This window comes from Bombyx mandarina, chromosome 08, assembly GCF_030267445.1.
Source record: "Bombyx mandarina strain Sakado chromosome 08, ASM3026744v2".
NCBI lineage: Eukaryota > Metazoa > Arthropoda > Insecta > Lepidoptera > Bombycidae > Bombyx > Bombyx mandarina.
This window is the reverse complement of record NC_143215.1, coordinates 3,406,139-3,428,507: the sequence shown is the minus strand read 5'-3', so window position 1 is coordinate 3,428,507 and position 22,369 is coordinate 3,406,139. Positions and strand designations below refer to the sequence as shown.

Here is a 22,369-nt window from a genome sequence, read left to right as displayed (position 1 = left end):
TTAAATGTGATTCTAATAAAATATATTTGTAAGCTTGAAGGTAGATATTATCTTGTTGAACACCAAGTAAAACGAAGTCACCTTTGGTTTCTGATTTAATCAACAATATGTTAACTTGACAATTCACTTTAACACTTGTCCAACTTTAACCAGTACGTACAACAGTCACTGAATCACACAACGTAACAACGATATAGTAAGTGCACCGGGCAAACGCAGTCGAACGAATGTTCATTTCAAGGCACGTTCCGCCTTTTTATACTAGCCGGCGCAGCTGGCTTATGAGTCACTTCTGTTGCAGCTGTTGTTTACGAGTGGAACGACACGGCCGGCGCACCTGGCTTGTGTGAGTCACTCCTATTGCACGTGCTATATAACATAAATATCGTTAACGCCGTCACGGCCATACTGACGTGCGCTCGTCCTCGTGCGCGCATTCTTATGGTATGTCTGTGAACAACAAACGTGTTCGTTCATCCTGACATTAACGGATGCAACTTAAAACGTGGTCTATGATATTAACAATCTAGTACGGTTCGGTTCGCATAATTCTTCAGAAAATCCTATACTGGCTATAAATAACCTTCAGACTGCTTACATACCTGGGCCAGTTCATTTAAAACTCTTCAGGTATGTAAGTATGTCCCTTTTAACTTAGACCGGAATTGTTATCCCTTCAGTTTTTCGAACTGGACCGGATAATGCTAGACCGAATCGCAATTCCTGTAGCTAATTGTTGTGACTAATCTGGATGAAAATCCCTATAGCCAAGCCATTGGACCGGACAGACCCTTCAATGACTTCACACTTTTTTTTTTCTTTTTTTTTTTTGCTAGTCCGGATTAACATCTCTCTAGCCACATACAATTCTCTCTTTTTTTTTTTTTTTTAATCTGCGTGTACGGTAGCGTTTGTTAAAACATTTCTTAAACCAGAACATTTATACGGAATTTCTTCAGAAATAGTGCGAGACCGACCATCGTTTTCTACATTTCCAACACCTGCACCTGAGGTGCCTGAGCTTACAGACATTGTATCACTACCCACAGACTATGTTTGCTGTATCGCTATTTGCGGACAAAAATGTCGCTTCTATTGTCAGTGATAGAGTCGTCATCATTAAGATCAGTTTCATGAACAAGATTACTTAACCCATCTGTGTACGCCGTCACGTCATCGTCACTATAATTTTCAGAAATTTCTAGTAGGCCTGACGGGCCTCGAGGTATTTCACGTAAGTTTTCATGGGGAAATTTGTACACTCTATTAGAACTATTTACATGTCTCAATTTATACCTATCGTTTTCCAAAACTGCAGTAATGTTGAAGGGACCTTTACATTTTCGGTCAACTTACGAAAACAAAATCCCCAGCGGAAAAGAGTTTGACTTTAGCTTTGCCTCGACTAAACCAAGCTTTTGTTTGTGCCCTATTGGAGTTTACTCCTTTAGAATCGATTTACATATATAGGCCCGGGGTATGAAAATTATGGGGACCAAAATCGTACTAGCATGTCACACGAAATGCGTTATGCGCATTTCGTGTGACATGCTAGTACATGCGCCGGCAGTCCGCCACAAAGCCTCGTACTGATCGCGCGTTTCTCTCATTATTGTATTTTCATATATTTGTTAGTCGTTTGTTTTGTGTCTCGTTAATTTGTTAATAATCTGTAGTGTATCGTGTTGTCGTAATATAGAACTATTTCTCGTATTGTTTCGTTTAATTTTTTATATCCAGTAAACTCCAGTCGTGCGTCGGAGCGGACACACACACTTTTTTTTTTTTATGTTTTCGCCGGTCTTCGACCGTGCTAAATCAAGATCTAATCTAGAGGGATTATCACTCTGTTGAAACTTTAAGATATTTCAAGTGAACTACCCTGAACGGCAAACGTCTATTCTATTGGAGTAAACCCTGTTACTCGACAACGTGCACTATTAAGGGCGAGTTGAATATCCCCTAAGTGCTCTTGCCATCATGATTGGTCTAAGTTACTTTCAGATCAAAGAGTGACTTGTTCATGAAACCGCTTACCATTGAATAAATTACTATGACTTTGTTTTATAAGACTACATTCTGACCCTGAATGGAACATAAAGGGGAAGCCAAAACCACTTATCTGTAACACACTGAAGCTCTGGAACACACGTTGACGTCTCTGGTTGCACCTGCCACAGCACCTGGAGCAGTGTCGTTTTTCTTCTTGTAGCGCATGGAACACCCAGAAGCTACATGACTCGCATCACCGCACACGTAACAGCTGACTTGCAGGCGAGAGCCGGGCGCCCACGGATGAGGAGGTTGTTCAGGTTTTGCTGGAATATCGAAAAAAGTTTGAGAGCAGTATCTGTCGCAACACCCTTCGGCACGATGCCCAGGTTTTCCGCAGAAATGGCAGCTTCCACGGAAAAAAACTTCGAGAGCGTTTTGGTTCTTTATCAGGATCTTCGTTTTTTTCTTTTGAGGGTAAAGCCACGTAATGTGTGAAATAGACGATTTTTTGTGGTAATAACGACAGAGTTCAATTCCCGACGGATTCTTTCATCACACTGCGACAGTATTGATATAACAAATCCGGTGGCTATTTGTTCTGGCACATTAGCGTCGGGAATCTTCTTTATAAGTTGCCATAGCCGGATACCGGCTTCAGCTGGTCCCTTTTTGCTTTCCATTTCAAATTTAATAACCAGGTCGAAGTGGTCTTGCATCATTAGATAATTTTGTCAGCATCTCTTTAATAGTAGGCTAGGATATCTTACCAGGCTGTATTTTTGCGAGGCAAGTAGCAGCTCGAGCCTTAAGCGAATGTGTGAGAGTCAAAATTAAATCGACACCATCCAATACTTCAACTACTTTAAACGGCCCTTTAAACTTCGTATCTAATTTCGTTTGATTATGCTCTTCGTATTAATGTGTGGACGAGCTCACAGCCCACCTTGTGTTAAGTGGTTGCTGGAACCCATAGACATCCACAGCGTAAATGCACCACACACCTTGAGATAGAAGTTCTAAGGTCTCAGTATAGTTACAACCGCTGCCCCACCCTTCAAACCGAAATACACCACTGCTTCACGGCAGAAATAGGCAGGGTGATGGTACCCTGGCCAGGTTTTGTGACCTGGTAATGGCGTCCCGTGAGGCTGAGGAGCGTGAAAGGGAGTGGGATCCCTCTTCAGCACCTCAGCGCAGAAGGCGGGATGGCCGGCGCGGGCGTGAAGCTCCCGCTCAGCCCCCGTAGGGACTATCAGGTGGCGGGTGCGGGGGCGCCCGGTACTCGACTGTCGGTCCAGTGGTGGGGCGGTGCAAGGTGGCTCCTGTGCGCCGCCCACGGTGTATCTCCCGAAATGACGTCCTTCGGGATTTTCCCGGAGATGAAATCCCGTCTTATCATGAGGACGGGTACCGGCGAAGGCAGACTTTCGGCGCGCACTGCGGTACCGTATGTCTGGTGTAGCCGGTGTGGTGGAGCTCGATGGGGTTTAGTCGGTAGTCGTTCTGCGGGGCAAGTGCTTCGCGCGCCTTTTTCAAGGCGTAGTCTCTTGCGAGGAATTCGGGGAGGTGGAGGACCTTCCTCTCAGGAGGCGCCGGAGTCCGACATAACCCGGTTCGTTATCCCCCCGGACCGGGTATCCGTAAATGGATTCCCCAGCGTTAAAAAAAAAAAAAAAAAAAAAAAAGGGTGATGGTACCCGTGCGGTCGATGGCACTATACGGAGCACCCGTCTGGTGCCACGTCCTTACCCACGAGAACGTCGCCGCGCTGCGACGCCGGCAGCGCGCGATCGCAGTCAGAGTTATTCAATGATACCTCACAGTCTCCTACGAGGCGGCGCGCCCTAGCGCAAGTGCAGCCGGAGCGCGGGGGCTCCAATATCGGCAGTCCGTGCTGGAGGCGTGGTCTCGTCGTTTGGCGGACCCGTCGGCCGGCCTCCGTACCGTCGAGGCGATCTGCCCGGTTCTCGCGGACTGGGTGGGCCGCGACCGCGGAAGTCTCACCTCCGGCTACCTGTGCAGACTCACAAGACATTTTACCACCATGCAAACTTCTTACCGCAACAAATCTTACCAGCCACCACGCAAACTACAATTTTACGGGTTCCACCTCTCTTACACGATGTTACTCCCACACTGAGGAAGCCAACCGCGAACAATTGTCAAGCACGCACAAGCACGCACTTCACCGGAAAAAACCTGCATCCGCCAGCGGAACCCGAATACCGCCGCATCGCCAGACACGAACGCACCGGACGTCTTATCTTACAGGTCACGACGACTTCAGATGTGTCAATTTTTCTTCCCCACGGAAACTTGCTTGCTTTCTTGTTTGCTTGCTTGCTGGAGCCCGAAGTCATCGAACGTGTAGTGTTATTGGTATTGAATCTAGTAGATTCTAAAATTTCAGCGACAATTCACAGTCTCATGTCCTGGTTTACTGTACTAGTGCCATGTAACTCTAGCAGTAGTCATTGGCTTAAAAACGATTCGTGTCGGAACTACCCACTCGTCATGACAGATCCATTATTGCGATCGAAGTTTCACTTGAGATTTGCACTTGCCTTAATTTCTTGCAATAGCTTGTTACGTGTTGTATTTCCGTTAGTAAATGCCATGTGATGAAGTCGACAGTCAAACTGGGCAACATGAGCCAGAACGTAAGATGTGACGATTTCTTCGTGGCTCAGATCTTCCATCGAGGTAACAGACGTTATTACACGACTTACGTATGCTGCATTCACGCTCTTGTGGCGTACCACTACTAGTATTCTGATCTGCATCATGTTTTTTTTGCTGTACTTCATGTTCAAACACGTCACGCCAGTGAGAGTAGAGTCCTGATCTCACTTCTGATGTAAGCTTGAAGGTAGATATTATCTTGTTGAACACCAAGTAAAACGAAGTCACCTTTGGTTTCTGATTTAATCAACAATATGTTAACTTGACAATTCACTTTAACACTTGTCCAACTTTAACCAGTACGTACAACAGTCACTGAATCACACAACGTAACAACGATATAGTAAGTGCACCGGGCAAACGCAGTCGAACGAATGTTCATTTCAAGGCACGTTCCGCCTTTTTATACTAGCCGGCGCAGCTGGCTTATGAGTCACTTCTGTTGCAGCTGTTGTTTACGAGTGGAACGACACGGCCGGCGCACCTGGCTTGTGTGAGTCACTCCTATTGCACGTGCTATATAACATAAATATCGTTAACGCCGTCATATTTATTCGAAGTAAAATATTAAATTTAATAAGCACCTAAAATTTTATGTGAGTTTTAAGAAATTCAACCTCTTAATAATTTATAAACTTGCATCTTAATTTTTTTAAATCCAACGAGTCCTTCGCTTTTGTGTCGTAAAATGTTACATTTTAAGGCATCCAAATTTAGGATCGTCATGTAGTGTTGAAAGGAGCAGACTTGATGCGTCCCACGATGTCCCGCCGTCTCTCCCTGCTCGAAGTCATTCTACTGCACTAATTTAGGGGACCTCCCACTGCAGTTTTAATTTGGTCGGTCCACCGCATTGGTATATATTGGCCAATATAGACAGACAAGCATACCGCCCACCTGATGGTGGACCGTTGCTGATACCATAGCCAAGCCACTGCCGAGGACTCTCCTCAATCCTGAAGAAGGTCATAACGCTTGACAAACCACGTGTAAAGAAGTTCAGTCTAAAGCCGGATGGTCAAAAGGTTCTGTCTTAACTTACTAGTGACCGTAGGTTCTAGTTAGTGCCAAGATAAAACGGAGATGACAAGATCATCTCCAACAATTGAACTATTGTTGGCACTTCCCATGGAGAACTCAAACTGCAAAACATGTAAGTGCAGTATCTGTGCACCTAAAAACGAATCTCGAAACGATTTCAAAATCCTTTATTGCGGGTGGAATAAAATAAAGTCGTAATAGCGTTTCGAAGAATTAACTTTCGCATGACTACGTTACAAGCAACGCAAGAATGGCTGCGTTTTTTGAACTATACACAATGTACGTCAAAAATTTACGTTGGCATGGTTTTTTCAAACACAAAAGTATCCATAACAAAATATATCTATGTATTAATACATGAAGCAAAAACTCTGCGCCCCTTTTTACGAAAATTGCGTATGGAATTTTTTAATTATGTAAAAAAATACATTACATCAATAAATAAAAACATTACACAAACTACCATATGGGTATTTGACACAACACATATTATATATTATACTCTTTGTTTATTGTCAAACTTTTATTATTGCCTAAAGTCTGTGGTCAAATTGAGAACAGATTAATATTACTTATCTTTAATATTATTTGTCCGAAGTGTAGCTTTGGCGAAATCTGTGATAATAGTCTTTGACAATAGAATGTTCACGTCATGATAATCGTCTTAACGTTGCCACCGCTGACTACTCCCCGAATCCTGATCACGCAGGAGCAAGTCACCGTTATCGCCTTAGACACGTCCTTACGGATCTATTAGATCCAATAACTCTTGCATTAGAGGCCTTCAGCTCTAACACTAGGAGCAGGCTTAGGGATCCCGGTAACCGTACTTGTCGAACTCGGCAAAGAGCTCGACGTGCAACCTAACCAATGCACCAGCCCGCTGAGTTTCTCGCGGGATCTTCTCAGCGGGTCGCGATTCCGATCCGTTAGTAGATTCATTCGCGAAGCAGTTGCTCTTGAGTTGTTAGGTCTTCTTCGGAGGCGTTCGGGCAGCTGTTAGCAAATCCCACCTCTCATGGCTGAGTCTCTGTTCGCCCACTTGCCCTGGTGAAACTGGACAGACCTCCATAAAACTGGGCCACCATAAAAAGATATTTAAACTTATAATTTCAATTAATTATAGTCGAATTTCGACTACTGGACGACCGCTAGTGTTTATAATTTTAAGAGAAATCAGTCAAATATTTTACTGAAAAATAAGTTTGAGGGGTTACAATGTTGTATTATCGAGAACACCCTGACGTTATAAAGTTCGACCGCTGAAACGATTCGATCGCGTGCTTAACGAAATGCCAAAGTTCGAATATTTACAAAGGAAGAAATGCCTGGATCGCTCTTCTTATATACTCGTAGATGTTTGTTCGCTACCTGCAACGTTTCCGCCGGCGGTCATTCGCCGCCGAGGGCGGGACGTTGACACCGCTTTGTCTTGCAGCGATCGAATGCAACGCCCCGCCGCCGGTTAAGGACCTTCGCAGTATTACGTAAAATTCATTGGATGTGGTATAAAAATATAAGTACATCATACATCGGATGTTAAAATCTCCTGGACTGATCAATGAAACTTGATTTCTTATTGACGGTAAACGAATAGTGAATTTAGCTATTATCTATAGTTATAAAACTGCTATACCGATCACTGGCTCTTCGTGGATTCATCAGTACTAGATAAGTAGATTTTAATTAGTGCTAGTACATACACAAATTGCTTATTCCTCTAGATATATTGACTATCATTTTAAAACCAAGGAATTTTAGAATAGATATATGACATTAAGAATATGGGAACCTTTCAACAAAAAACATTCTTTTGAAAGGATTCAAGCATTGTGATCTTTGTGATACAACAATTTTAGGACTCGATACAATCAGCGGTGTTTTTTTATACCACATACAATATATTATGGGATTGTTTTTTTTCCTAAACAAACATATTTTCCTATTGTCATTTTCATCTTAAGTAACTATTCATAACAAACTCCATAATATGCAGACGCTAAACACGAACATTGGTAACTGCGAAAGTTTGTGATTTATGCGTCTGGGGGTGGGGGGTGTCTTATCCGCAACTTTTTCAGTCTGCTTCAGTCTCAGTTAGTACGAAATTTTACTTGGTACGTTCGCTTGCAGTATGCAACTCACTCAGTCGCGCTTTCGCCACTGAAGCAGCAGTAACTCCGTGGCGTTGACTCGGCGCGCGTTTTGAACTACCGTATCCGATGTTAGTCGTGCTCTTCATTACTCCGTGGTTATTTTAAATAGCATCCGGTTGCATTTTTCGGGTCGAAAGGTGAGATACCGTTATCAAATTGATTCCTTATTATTATTTTTTCCGCTTTTCTGAATTTATTGTAAAATTTCTTAGCTTAGATGAACAGGAACCTTTATAGCAATAAGAGATTACCTGGTGGTAGCATAACAACGTATAGTTGGTCATATTAAGACATGACCTCGAAATCTCCGTTATAATGGAATTAAGGTTATTCTACGCTTCGAAGATGAAGGTATTACTTCTGCGCGGCGCAAGTTACACTGCGACGTTGGTACCACTGGATTTGGGCTGACAGCATTACCGACAACCAACCAAAATATTTGATTTATAAATATGCACTTATACATTATTTTTTTTCATTGCTTAGATGGGTGGACGAGCTCACAGCCCACCTGATGTTAAGAGGTTACTGAAGCCCATAGACATCTTCAGCGTAAATGCGCCACCCACCTTGAGATATAAGGTCTCAGGTATAGTTACAACGGCTACCCCACCCTTGAAACGCATTACTGCTTCACGGCAGAAATAGGCAGGGTGGTGGTATTTATCCGCGCGGACTCACAAAAGGTCCTACCACCAGTAAATATAAATATGAAATATTATAAATATCCGCGGTTTCAATACAAACTAAATGCACCAGAACCTTTTGGAAGTATCTCGAATGCTTTGTTTTAGCAAATAAACACTTTTATTTTCGGTTCGCGCTCGTCACATTCAATGAACGGATGCGATCGCTCGTGATCTGAATTTTGTACCAAGACGAAATACGTGAATCATCAATATGAGGATGAAATTGCGATGTTTCTCTCGCACTTATATTGTTTTCACGCGTAGCTAAGGTTTCCAAGTGTGAAAACAAATAAAGTATAATATAATATTGCGGTTCAAAAAAGTTCATCATATTTTAATATTTATACAAGTTCGGATATCTTTTCTTGCCTACCTAATCGTTGGTAGCCTAAGGGGCTATCCCAACGACGCGCGGACGAGTAATTGACGAGGTTCAACCTGAGAGATCCTGTCACCGTCCACGTCGAACCCGTCGCTTGCGACGAAGAGCTGGACGAGCGAATTAACCCACAGACACAGCCCACTGAGTTTTTCGCCGGATCTTCTCAGTGGGTCGCGTCGGCTCTTGCTAGGGTTCGTGTTAGCAACGTCGTCAGGTTCGAACCCCGTGAGTTATTAGTTAAGATTATTCTGAAATAGCCTTTGAAGGCTATCAGCATAGGTAGGAAAAAAAACCAGAGAATTTGCTAACTAACCCTAGTATTTGAATCCACCAGGGGATCGGAATTACAACCCACTGAGAAGATCCGGCGAGAAACTCGGTGGGCTATGTCTATCTGCTAAGTCGCACGTCGACCGCTAGATATCCTAAAGCTGATTTCATAGAAAAATCGAAGCATTCTATTCTGTATTAAACTAACTTTATATTCGCTTTATGACAACGTTCAGATATACTGAGCCTTATCGCTTTGAATTGCAATAAACATAGCCAGTCAAATAAAAGGGCATTCTTTTTTTTGAAATTACATTTGGTATGACTTAAGTCAAACACACTTAAGTGTGTTCCAAAAAAATTCATCCATCTAACTAAATTTATGAATTCACTCATCCTCCCAATAAGAACTAATAACTTATTTCGCGGTAGAAATATACACGGTTGTCCCGTTCAAATTTACAATCGTAGACCTATGATAGAAGGTCCTGTTCGACCATGGAGCAGCATTACATTTTGGTTTGAAGGGTGGGGCAGCCGTTGTAACTATACTGAGACCTTAGAACTTATATCTCAAGGTGGATGGCGCATTTACGTTGTCTATGGGCTCCAGTGACCACTTAACACCAGGTGGGCTGGGAGCTCGTCCACCCATATAAGCAATAATTTTTTTTTGTATATAATCGTCAGACATAATTACGTAAATTAAATTAATTTTACTGGTTGGTAATTTCGTAATAATACATGCGTGAGCGGGATGGTCGTTCCGTATTCCGCTATCCTACGAAGCTAGGTTAATATATTATGTAGTAATTAATATAGTGTTTTACATTTCAATATACAAAAGTTTACCGATCAAATAAACTGTAGGAACGCTGTATTGTCCTAAATTTACGACAAACAACGGTACCCCTATATTATTTGCAGATAGAGAATGAGACCTTACTATCCAAATAAGAGACGTTAAGTAAATTTTGTACAAAATAGTAATCTTTATTTCAGTCAACATAAGATTATATTTGCTCAATGTTATACGCGAGTTACGTTTTTATTAAATGAAATTAAATTGATATAAATTAGAAGTTTATTAGGACCTCTTCGTTTTCTGAAGCGTACAATGAATTAAAGTTGACCCGAAGATCTTTTATGGTAATTTTTCTCAGACTTTCTTCTGCTTCTCTTTTTAAGGTATGTCAATTGGCGTCTTGCCACTCTCTGTTGTCAGTGTTGAGTTTATAAAAATCTTCAATTATTAAATACATACATATTCTATTATAGGTATATATGTACAAAACGATATGAAGCGAAATGATATGAAGTTGGTTCAATTGAGACTTTAATCAATGAGGATAAAATTAAATAAAATGAAAGATATAGTCTCCGTAAAATGGGGGCTACTTACTGAAACTTTATCAGCAGATTTTTTGGAAGCACCCGAGAAGCCACGTTTTTTTAATTTATTTTTTATTGCTTAGATGGGTGGTCGAGTTCACAGCCCACCTGGTGTTAAGTGGTTACTAGAGCCCATAGACATCTACAACGTAAATGCGCCACCCACCTTGAGATATAAGTTCTAAGGTCTCAAGTATAGTTACAACGGCTGCCCCACGCATGACTGCTTCACAGCAGAAATAGGCGGTGTGGTGGTACCTACCCGTGCGGACTCACAAGAGATCGTAACACTAGTGAACCTACGTCCAGCGGCTTTGTTTAATTATTGTCCCACATTTTTGCACTTTCACAGATGCTAAACAGTTAATAACCGATCGCTATTTCACATCTAAACCATAAGAAACACTAATAAAATAAAACAACACCGCTTTTCTCCCCGTGTTCCCGCCAAAAAGTCCGGTTAGACTTCTAACCTGAATATATATATAGGTAGGACATATCGTCTTTTCGCATTAAAAGTGTACAATTTCAAAAATATTCGAAATTGAGTTAATATGCGGAATCGTTTGGTATCACCAGTATTTTTTTCATAAATACTGTCAAAAGAGCGTAGTTTAGTTTTTTTTTTTTTAGTTATTTGACTACTATTATTATTTTGACTTCTATTAACAAAATTAATACATAATTTTATCTTACTTTAAAATACAGATAATGTACAATGTAAAAAATAAAAAATAAATGTTGCAAAGATGATTAATATTAAAAATATCACATGTTAAGCTTTTAAAACACTCTCCTGTAAAATTTGTAAGTTTTGAGATTATTACAGTTTTAATGCGAGAAGACGATATTATAATGCTGGCCCGCAGCTTAAATTACCACTTAAATTTAATATTAGATGAATACTGTGTGTGTTCTTTTTGTTTGCGTTACGAATTATTGATTCAATTTTAATATAAAAATATATATTTAAAATATATAAATATATATTTCTAGGTCTATTAAAATCATTTCAATCCTACAGCTACTAGCTAGATTCTACTACAGCTAGATTCGTTTAAATAAATGTTGGTTTTCAGGTATTTCAACTTTAAATTATTAGTCTACTGTAAAGTTTACGCACTGTCGCTTAGTCACGTTTGCCTTTCAAGCGTCGATATGTTTTTTTCATTAAAGCTCTTGTAATTCAAACTAGCTCAAGTTAACTTATATTTTGTAGATTTACCCGACAATCACAGCGGAGCGTGGTAGGGTAACACTAGTAAATAATAAATACCAACAACGTGATAAGAACTCTACAGACAGATGATGCAATTATAATTTAGCAGCAATCGCTTGGATTAATAGTTGCACAGGCGGTTTTCATGTAAGCCAGTAATTCAGCAGGCTTATAACTAATTAATTTGCATTTAATTCTCCATTATTTCCTCTGTAACCTTATTAATGACTAGCGGACCGCCTCGGCTTCGCTTGGGAAGTAGCGCTCGCGATTTAAGAATTTTAGGTAATTTTGTTACACATTGGGTTACATTATTAGAGTTTCTGTAAGGATACCAAATTTTTTTTTAAAATATAATAAATATAGCCTATGTCACCCGGGGATAGCGTAGCTTTCCAACAGTGCAATAATTTTTTAAATCGGTTCAGTAGTTTCGGAGCCTATTCAATACAAACAAACAAACAAATCTTTCCTCTTTATAATATGTATTAGTATAGATAGCGTAAGTTACAAATTTACATGTTCACCCGAAACCGTGAGATGTTACCTTTCTTATACGGTGTATATTTATAGGACCATTAAATTTTAATCTAAATGTCGTGTCATTGTGTCCGTATACTGGCTGATATCGATGTTTCAATTGGACTGGCACCGTTGTGACGTCAGCCCGCACCGATCCGTCTCTGTCGAATATCGATACATCATTACCGACTTAATTATTATGAACGTAGAAAGTGCTTGTTTGTTTTGCTTAGGACATTTGACATTTAGTTGAGGAAACAATTGTATTTTAATACTAGCTGGCCCGACAAACGTTGTTTTGCCATATAAATTTATTTCTAGGAAAGATTAAAATTAAGTTTAAGTAATATCACTATCACACTTCACCTACCAAGGTTCATCTCTGCACCCCCCAAAGGTAGACTGTTAGAGAATGCCTATGGCATTAAGTCTGCCTTTATACTGTTTAGTATATAAAGTTATAAATAAATAACTTAAATACCAACTTCAGCGCCATCTGCCGGGATGATTTGTAAATCTAAACCATTCTCGAATCCACCTGAATGTACACAGAAAATTTCATTAAAATCGGTCCAGCCGTTTAGGAGGAGTTCAGTGACAAACACACGCACAGAAGAAATATATGTAAAGATTCCACACGCTTTTTATTAGTTGTTATGTTACAGGTATGTAAATTCCGTGAGGTATGTCTTCAGTATTAGACATATTTGGACCGACAATTAACTTACTAACTATGCATTTAATGTTATGAAATGTTTCAATTCAATTTTATCCCACTTCTTATTGTGGTTTAATCGATGATATATATTTTTCTGTTAATAATTCAATGATATGGTAGAGGTCTGGTCTGATGATGAAACTGGAAAGTGTGTGACCGAACTCCTGTATGAATACCAATATCCTCGTGTGTTGAGTTAATTCGTTTTTCCTTGACGGCTGCTACACAGGCAATTCTTTTAAACTAGAGGTCCCGCCGTAGTCGAAATTCGACTATAACTAATTGGAATTGTAAGTTTGTACACTAATATGATTGTATTTTATACTTCTATAATCACAAATTTCGCCAAGACTGACAAACAATATTTAATCTTTTCTCAATTTGACAACAGACGTCAAGAACAAAAGTTTGACAATAAACAGTATGCATGCGTGTGTGCGTCAAATATATGGTATGTAGTGTGTGTAATGTTTTCTTGGCGGTAGTTCTTTTGACGTTCAACAAGTATGTACTTTCATTTATGTTGAATAAAAATTTTTTGATTTGATTTATTGATTTAATGTATCTTTTATGCATTATTTTAAAAAATATATTAGCATTGTGCACTTCTCTATATTCACTATAAGTGTGGAAAATTTCATAATCCTCCGTCCGCGCAATTTTCGTAAAAAGGGATACAAAGTTTTTGCTTCACGTATTATTACATACTAGAGGTCCCGCAGTAGTCGAAATTCGACTATAATTAATTGGAATTGTAAGTTTGTACACTATTATGATTGTATTTATACTTCTATAATAACCAATTTCGGCAAGACTACACTATAAAAAATATTAACAAAGACAAACAATATTTAATCTCAATTTGACAACAGACGTCAAGAACAAATAGTTTGACAATAAATAGTATGCATGCGTGTGTGCGTCAAATACATGGTATGTAGTGTGTGTAATGTTTTCTTTAGTGATTTAATGTATATTTTATTAATTATTTAAAAAAAATATTAGCATTGTGCACTTCTCTATATTCTCTATAAGTGTGGAAAATTTCAAACTCCTCCGTCTACGCAATTTTCGTAAAAAGGGATACAAAGTTTTTGCTTCACGTATTAATACATACATAGATTATAAATCCGTATGTCACTTTTTGACTTGATCTGTTTTTTTCTTTTAAATATTCAATGCGTGTGTCGTATACGGCCGCTCACCTTTGACAGCTTCTTATAAATCAATAATTTCAATAACACGCTTGGAATCTAACAAAAAAAATCTGTTTCGACTGCCATTCGTTCCGAATAATGAAATTCAATTCCGAGGAAAAAACATACTGAAACGTAATCCGATTTAGATTAATTTTCACGAAGGTAAACAATTTGCTTAAAGGTCAAACTTGGGAATTGCCGCCATTTTTTTGACCTTTGTCTAAATCTTGATCGAAACTGATCTGTAAATAGCTATTTACAGATCAGCTGAACGACGAAAAAAAATAGTTTGTTGTAACAGCGCGAACTAAATATTAATATAGATTGGACGGTAGTATGGAATAAAAAAGGAAAAGCTATCTTTAAAAGCTGTCTTTTGGTGGAACTTTGATTCAATCGTATTCAATTTTGAACTCAGTTTGTAATTAGTTGTAATTTTTTCTCAGTTGTAATTTGTTGTTGTTATCTCAGTTGTAAACTCAGTTTGTATATTTTTAAATATGCCTTATTTTGAAAATTTTACCAAAATTTGTCGTTTTCAATATCAGCATTTTCTTCTGCGGTCAGTCAAGGATAGTCAATATTTAAAAGTAGCTGCTTTCCACCAAGTAGATCGCAGGCTGGTCTGCCTTTTTTGCCAATAGAAAAATCCTAATGTTAATTACCAATTAAAATTGCTTTTAAGTTATTTAACGAAAACAATCCGTTTTAATAATACTTGTTCAATTTTGCGTTTAAAATAATTCACAAAGTCAGTAGTCACAGTAAATCACGCCAATTTTAACTTTATTCATCATCATTCATTATCCTGCCCTTCTCCCAGTCACCTGGGGTCGGCGCAACATGTTTTCTCCTTCCATACTCTTCTATCATATACCATTTCTTCGTTCACTTCCCTCTTACCCATATCGTCTTTCACACAATCCATCCATTTCTTCTTAGGTCTACCTCTTCCTCTATATCCCAATTTTAACTTTATATACATTAAATGTATTTATAGATATTTATTTTCTATTTTTAACGTAGTATTTGTAAGATTTGTAAATATATAAGTTAGTTTATTTTTATTTCTACTTTAACACATTCACGCGTTCACAAGTCGTCTTTCATTTAGAACTGAAAAGGCTTCTGGTAAGTTGGGACAGCGTGCGATAAGGAGCACGCGAGTAGTGACGCAAATAGATATACGCAATAGTATTTTGTATGCATTTATTGAATCTAGTCTATAACATTAGCCCGCTAAGTTTCTCGCCGCATCTTCTCAACGGGTAGTAATTCCGATGCGGTAGTGAAGGTAGAAAGAATTCGCTATGCTTGAGCTGTCAAACCTCTATCGGAGGCGCTTGGGTAGCTGATGGTAAATCCTAAGCCTCCTGGCTAAGCTTATGCTCGCCCACCTGATGAAGCCGGAAAGGCATTGGGGCCGTTAGTAATAATTTTTTCGTAAAATAAAGTAGGAAGTGAAAGGTTAGCGGTAAGCAGCGGCTTGGTTCTGCCCCTGACATTGGTGAAGTCCATGGGCGACGGTAACCACTCACATCCAGGTGGGCCGTGTGCTCGTCTGCCTACAAGGGCAATAAAAAAAAATTACCGAATAGCGTGACTTTGGAATTTAAGAAATTGCATAACTCGCGAATATTTCCTTCTGAAAACGATATTTGTAAAGGATCATTATTGGTAGGCAGAGTCTACTCCTATCCTCGCTAATATCCACGAACGACGATGACCATTTACTATTATATTAGGTGGACCATACGCTCGTTCGTGTCCTTGGAAGTAAATACACGAAAAAAAGTTAAAAATAAGCTATGAGTAGTGAATCACTTGAAATATTATATTCAAGATACACGTATCAAAGATTTTGTAAGTGGTAAATAATTAAATAATCAGAGGGAGATAAAACATGAAAAACTCATGGTTACTGGCAAAATTGAAAAAGAAGATCGCGTCACACTTGATTCTAACGTCTACGGTGCTCTCCAAATAACCGAAGACAGTTTGAGATGGTATAATATCGTGAGAACGAAAGTCATAGATGGAAGCGGTCACGACCCTCAGACATGAGGAGTACGTTTGTCACTTCCTACAAATACCCATAAATTCATACTCGGCTACCGAAGCCTAAATATTCAATCAGACATTAATCGAGTGAATGGCTCTATCGATCGAGTATTAACATGGTAATTGCTATCGATCCAGTACAATAGCAGTTTGTCAGTGGCTTGTGAAGTTTCATAACTGCCGCTAAATATAAAAATAAATCTAAGTCGATATACATAAGAAGGTTTAGAAGAACTTAACTCGCGTTACATAACTTCTAAAATATATTTATTGATAGAATTTTCGAGGCTATAATCAGCTTTCGGTGTGAAATTCCAATATCGGTAAATCATGCTCAAATATCTGAAATACTGATAGTGCTGTCATCGTTTATTAATCACACAGAGTACTAAAAATAGGATGTGCTTTATGGAAGCATTGAATTGAACACGTGTAAAGAGGTTGTTCGATAAGAAACCACTGCCTCAACGAGAAGTGAAAACGTTGGTGTATTATCAAACCAAGCATTCGTTGTATTGTGAATCCGCAATGTAACCCAAAGACAACCAGTGGGTGACCCCGCTTTCCGTCGAGACAGTAGACATCGCACATCAGTTGATTTTTATTAATAACTAGCGACCCGCCCTCGCTTCGCTTCGGAAACATTAAATTTTATTATTAAATAGTTGAGTCTCGCGACGTTACCCGGGGTAATTGTCGTACCGCTAGTGAAGCCGCGGGGCGGAGCTAGTCTAAAAAAATACTAAAATACGACGCATTTACGTCGTAGATGTCTATGGGCTCCAGTAACCACTTCATACCAGGTGGGCTGTGAGCTCGTCCACCCATCTAAGTAATAAAAAAGAAGAATTAAATTCACATGTGTTGCATTCAGATCGGAAGCGGTTCGCTTAATGTGGAACACCTTGGACGGCGACCGCGGGCCGTATCGCGTGGTCCTTGGCGTAATACAGTACCGCAATTACGTGTTCCGATTACGTATTACAAGATCGATTTCAAACGCTAAATTATCTTTTGTATGCTTTTAAATATACACTACGACAGCAGATCTGGTTGTGGTGAATCAGGGCCACTTTGCTCTGTGCTTAAAATGCTTAATTTAACCATGTAGTAGATCATAGCGATCGGCTCTCAAACTTCTAACGTCACGACTTCACATTGTAAACAACCGCTTCAGATATTAATTTGACGTTTAATGTAGCATTGTATAGGTCTTCTTCAATCCGTGTTCACCCAATGCTGAGTGTAGGCTTCTTCGAATGCACCCCATTTTCTTCAGTCTCTGGCCTTTCTCATTCAGTCTCTACCAACTACTTTGCCCAGGTCATCGGTCCACCTAGTTGGCTGTCTGCCCACGCTACGATCGTTGTATAGGTATCTGTGTTTTATTGGCATTTAGGTGGGCGAATATGGAGCTCACTTGATGATGATTGTTCCCAGTATCAATGCAATAGCAAATTATCAATTTTAGTTCAGTATCAGTTTTAGTGAGTATAATACTACGACCATATAATATATCTCCGGATGCCAGACCCATATTGAGAAACCAGACAAGTGTAAATAATACTCGGGTCCTAAGGATTCCGGTTGCGAGATAGTCATTGTAGTCATCATGGCCTTAAGTATAAGATGCCCGGTACATTCGTATCGAGCGATGCGTCTGGGCCGGTGTTCGAACCCCGCAGGCAGGTAAAAAAATTTTTCTTACTGTAATACGTACTTCAAAAAATCAAACCCGCAAAAATTCTAATTTGCGCAATTACTCGTGTTAGGACGTCTTATAAGTCTGCATGGGTAAATACCACCACCCTGCCTATTTCTGCCGTGAAACAGTAATGCGTTTCGTTCTGAAGTGTGGGGCAGCCGTTGACTATAAAACTGAGATTTTAGAGCTCATGTCTCAAGATGGGCGACTGAATTAAATTGACGTCTACGGACTCCGGTGACAGCTTAGTACCAGGTGGGCTGTGAGCTCGTCCGCCCATCTTAGCAAGAAATAAAAAGATAAGGCTAATAGCATTATTATATTACACTAAAAATTTGCGAGTGTCACACCTGCTTTTTTTCTTTTGAGGATCCTAAATATAAGAAATGCGATATCACCATCAAATATATTGGCTGTGTTTTATCTAGTAATAAAATTACTGCTATATGAATTTATATTTATCTCTCACAGTCTGTCGAGATCACACAAGGACGATTTTATTAATGTAGGTAAGTACACTCGTTAAAGAAGAAAGCTAATTAAAAATCAGTTCAGTGACTGTGTAATTCGTTGAGATTAACTAAAATTAAATTCGTGTAAACTTGAACCCAAAAGCTGTTCGTCGATCAGTCACCCTGGTAAATAAAGCACTTTCCAAGAAATACTCAATCGAAATTATAGGTTGATTTTAGCCTTGCGACTAGGGTTCGTCAATCGACTGTTAAGTTCTAAAAATAACTACTTTCATTACAACTATCGAGAATGGTTCGAGTACTTTTTAAAGGGTAATTTCATTCGTATCGATTTCGATTTCTGCAATAATGTGACTGATCGCTTCTTATCTTAAAGTTTTCGTAACGTAAAATATGTTAGTATTGCAATTACATTTTTAATGAGATTGGACTTATTTTTTTATCAAAAAATATACTTCTTAGAAAGAAATATATTTTTATTAAGAATATTGGTGGTAGTACCTACTCGTGCGGACTCACACTTTTGTTAGGTTAGGTACCACCACCCTGCCTGCCTATTTCTGCCGTGAACCTTTAATACATTTAGGTTTGAAGGGTGGGGCAGCCGTTGTAACTATATTGAGACCTTAGAACTCATATCTCAAGGTGGGTCGCGGCATTTACATTAAAGATGTCTATGGGCTCCGGTTACCACTTAAAATCAGGTGGGCTGTGAGCTCGTCCATCCATCTAAGCAATAAAAAAAATATATATATATGTACATATATTAGCTATGAAGGAGTGACTGAGCCATACTTTTGTGAAAAAGGTATCAAAACATCGGCACAAGTGTATCAAGATACCATTCTTGAGAAGGTAGTGAAGCCCCTTAAAAAAATATTGGTCGTTACAAGAATTTTTAAATTTCTGATAGAGATATCGTATTTCAAAAACGATAATTCAAATAGTTCATTTTAAAAAGTCTTAACTTCTTACCACAGAATCTAAACGCAGTTTTGCCCGTGACAAGAAATTTAAAGTTTGCTGTCTTTCAAATATACACACACACAAACATAGAACACAGAAAATCTACAAAATATTATAAATCATATCGAATATTATACGAATATAAAATGGTAGAAATAGATATATTGGTAGAAAATCAGTTTACAGTATAATAGTATCGTTGTGTGCGCCAAAATCACAATTAAAATATATGTTATAAAAAAAAACATAGCCATTCTCATCTCGCCAGCGTAAAATAACAAAGACATTATTACCCAAGTCAAAACATTAAAAGGGCCTATCGTAATGAATCGAACACAATTTATATTCATATGAACATTTCTCTGTACGAGCCGCCCCGACGTTGTCCGGTTCCGAGGCTAATACCATTAAGCCATGATTTATTTTACGTGACTAATGATTATAGTCGTTTCGATAATTTGCCCCGAGAGATTTCAGAGCTCTAGGTGTAATTACACTGTCTGGCCAAAAATAGCGTTACGATAAATGAATAAAAAAAAACAATAACATTACATTTGAATTTGGAATCTGTCATTCTCATTTGAATATTCACCGTGTTCCCTCATTTAAGCGCCAACCTTGGTTAAATATTCTTGTGGAATTAAAACGAAGCAGGGTGATAAAGAGAACCGAATCGAGAAAGATTTTATAGAAAGCGGAACTAGAAATAAATTATCTGTTTTCACTGACGATTTGGCGAAGTGTTGACTATGAAAGACTGTAATTACTAAACATCACAATTAACGATGGATGTTGAAGCGTTTACAAAACTCAAGAACACCATGTTAGTCCTCTCAACAAGACTCAAAACCCAGGACTTAACCCTCGCTCCACACAAGCGTAGTTGAAAATTAGCGTTTCTGACTTCATGCAAGCGGAATACTGGCCTTCATATGACGTTACGACGCTTGGTTTAAAAAAAGAAAAATTACGTTCGTATAATATACTTTAAGGTGGTATTTTCAGAGCGTATGTACTTGCGATATGATTTGCGAGCCCCTGAAACATTTCATAAGGTTGTCACTCGCGAATTTTCCCAACTAGAAGAAATGCATGTTTCACAACCGATAACTGATGATTTAAAGGATTTCATTAAAGCCAATTAAGATAAAATTTAATGAGTTCATATTTTTGCGATGCTATTATGAATAATTATTGAAACACGAAAATAAAGTAACGCACAATGCAAGTAATAAACGTACCGTATAATGATAATAACAAAAACGTTTTCCTTGTTACAATATTTATGGAAACACTAGGTATATTCCTCATGATATTTATTTATTACTAAAATGGGCCTAAATACTAGCTGTCGAGTATTGGATTAATTTCGTAATTATCGGATCTTACTGAATATATCTCATATCATATCATTTATTCCTAGTCGGATCCTCTAGGCAGAGTAGTCGTAGCTGTTAATGGACAGGGTTGCGTCTCGTCGTCGCCGCGACACGTCATTTCGAATCCTCCAGATCCACTAACGGTGCTTTTAGGTACCTCAAGTACCGGTCATCGTTCTCGTCGAACCCGTCACTTGCGACGAAGGGCTCGGCGAGTAACTTAACCCACAGACACAGCCCACTGAATTTCTCGCCGGATCTTCTCAGTGGGTCGCGTTTCCGATCCTGTGGTAGATTCTGCGAAGCACGGCTCTTGCTAGGGTTCGTGTTAGCAACAACGTCAGGTTGAAACCCCGTGAGCTCACCTACTCGCCCGGTTACGCTGACATACCCTCTCAAGGCTATCAGCTTAGGTAGGAAAAAAAGATCGTCGCTCGCTTCCAAGACAGCCGCATGTTGAGCGATAATCCTCCATTGGAGACTGCTGTTGGCATTGCGAGCACATCTCATAACAACCGACAATACAATACCCTACCTACTCTATGGTAGCTTAAGGAGGTATTCCAGCGCGGACGTGTAGCCCAGCTCACGGGCTCAACCTGAGAGAATTTGCTAACACTAGCCCTAGCAAGAGCCGTGCTTCGCAGAATCTACCACAGGATCGGAAACGCGACCCACTGAGAAGATCCAGCGAGAAACTCAGTGGGCTCTGTTTATGCGTGGAGTACATGTACTAGGGAAAGTCATTACCAGCGTATATCGGTGCTACCGTTCTACATAGAACTACTTTTACGGTTTGTATCAGCATAACATTGAAATGCCGGCTTAGTCGTCCGTGACCAAAAAAACTGTAAAGTATGCGAAACTTTAATAACTAGAGGTCCCGCAGTAGTCGAAATTCGACTATAATTGGAATTGTAAGTTTGTACACTATTATTATGATTGTATTTTATACTTCTATAATCACAAATTTCGCCAAGGCTATAATAAAATATTAATATAGACCAAACAATATTTAATCTAGATATTATCAATTTGACCACAGACGACAAGAGCAAAAGTTTGACAATAAATAGTATGCATGCGTGTGTGCGTCAAATACATGGTATGTAGTGTGTATAATGTTTTCTTTATTGATTTAATGTATATTTTATGCATTATTTAAAAAAAAATTTGCATTGTGCACTTCTTCTCTATATTCTCTATAAGTGTGGAAAATTTCATACTCCTACGTCCACGCAATTTTCGTAAAAAGGGATACAAAGTTTTTGCTTCACGTATTAATGTTAATAATAATATTTTCAATAACAACACGAGATTAAATCGTAAAAGTACTTTAAATTCGCGAAAGCCAGAGAATGCTGTTCTATTTTTTCTACTTCGGAGCAATGATGCGTTCCGGTCTGAAGGAAGGATAGCTTTCGTGTGACTAGAATTTATCAATATTAAGCGCTTGCATTTTCGTCATTAATACTGCATTTGCATGTCTCAAAGTGACCCCGTCCGCCAAACTAAGTTTA

The 22,369-nt window shown here is 39.0% G+C and overlaps 2 protein-coding genes across 9 annotated transcripts in view; one reads left to right on the top strand and one right to left on the bottom strand.

Moving 5' to 3' along the window:
• The window catches only part of Ypel (Yippee-like), a 174,021-nt gene that overhangs the window by 74,198 nt on the left and 77,454 nt on the right, over positions 1–22,369 (top strand). Inside the window, exon 1 of one of the 8 annotated variants that reach the window (XM_089729460.1) lies at positions 7,823–8,011. The exons of 6 other annotated variants lie outside the window; for them this stretch is intronic. The gene's annotated coding sequence lies outside the window, so the exon portion shown is untranslated. Of the gene's footprint in view, positions 1–7,822; positions 8,012–22,369 lie in introns of those variants that run through there. One more of the 8 variants, XM_089729468.1, reaches the window with a different exon arrangement.
• LOC149502440 (uncharacterized) overlaps positions 1–22,369 on the bottom strand; it is an 84,737-nt gene that overhangs the window by 15,208 nt on the left and 47,160 nt on the right. The gene's annotated exons all lie outside the window — the stretch shown is intronic.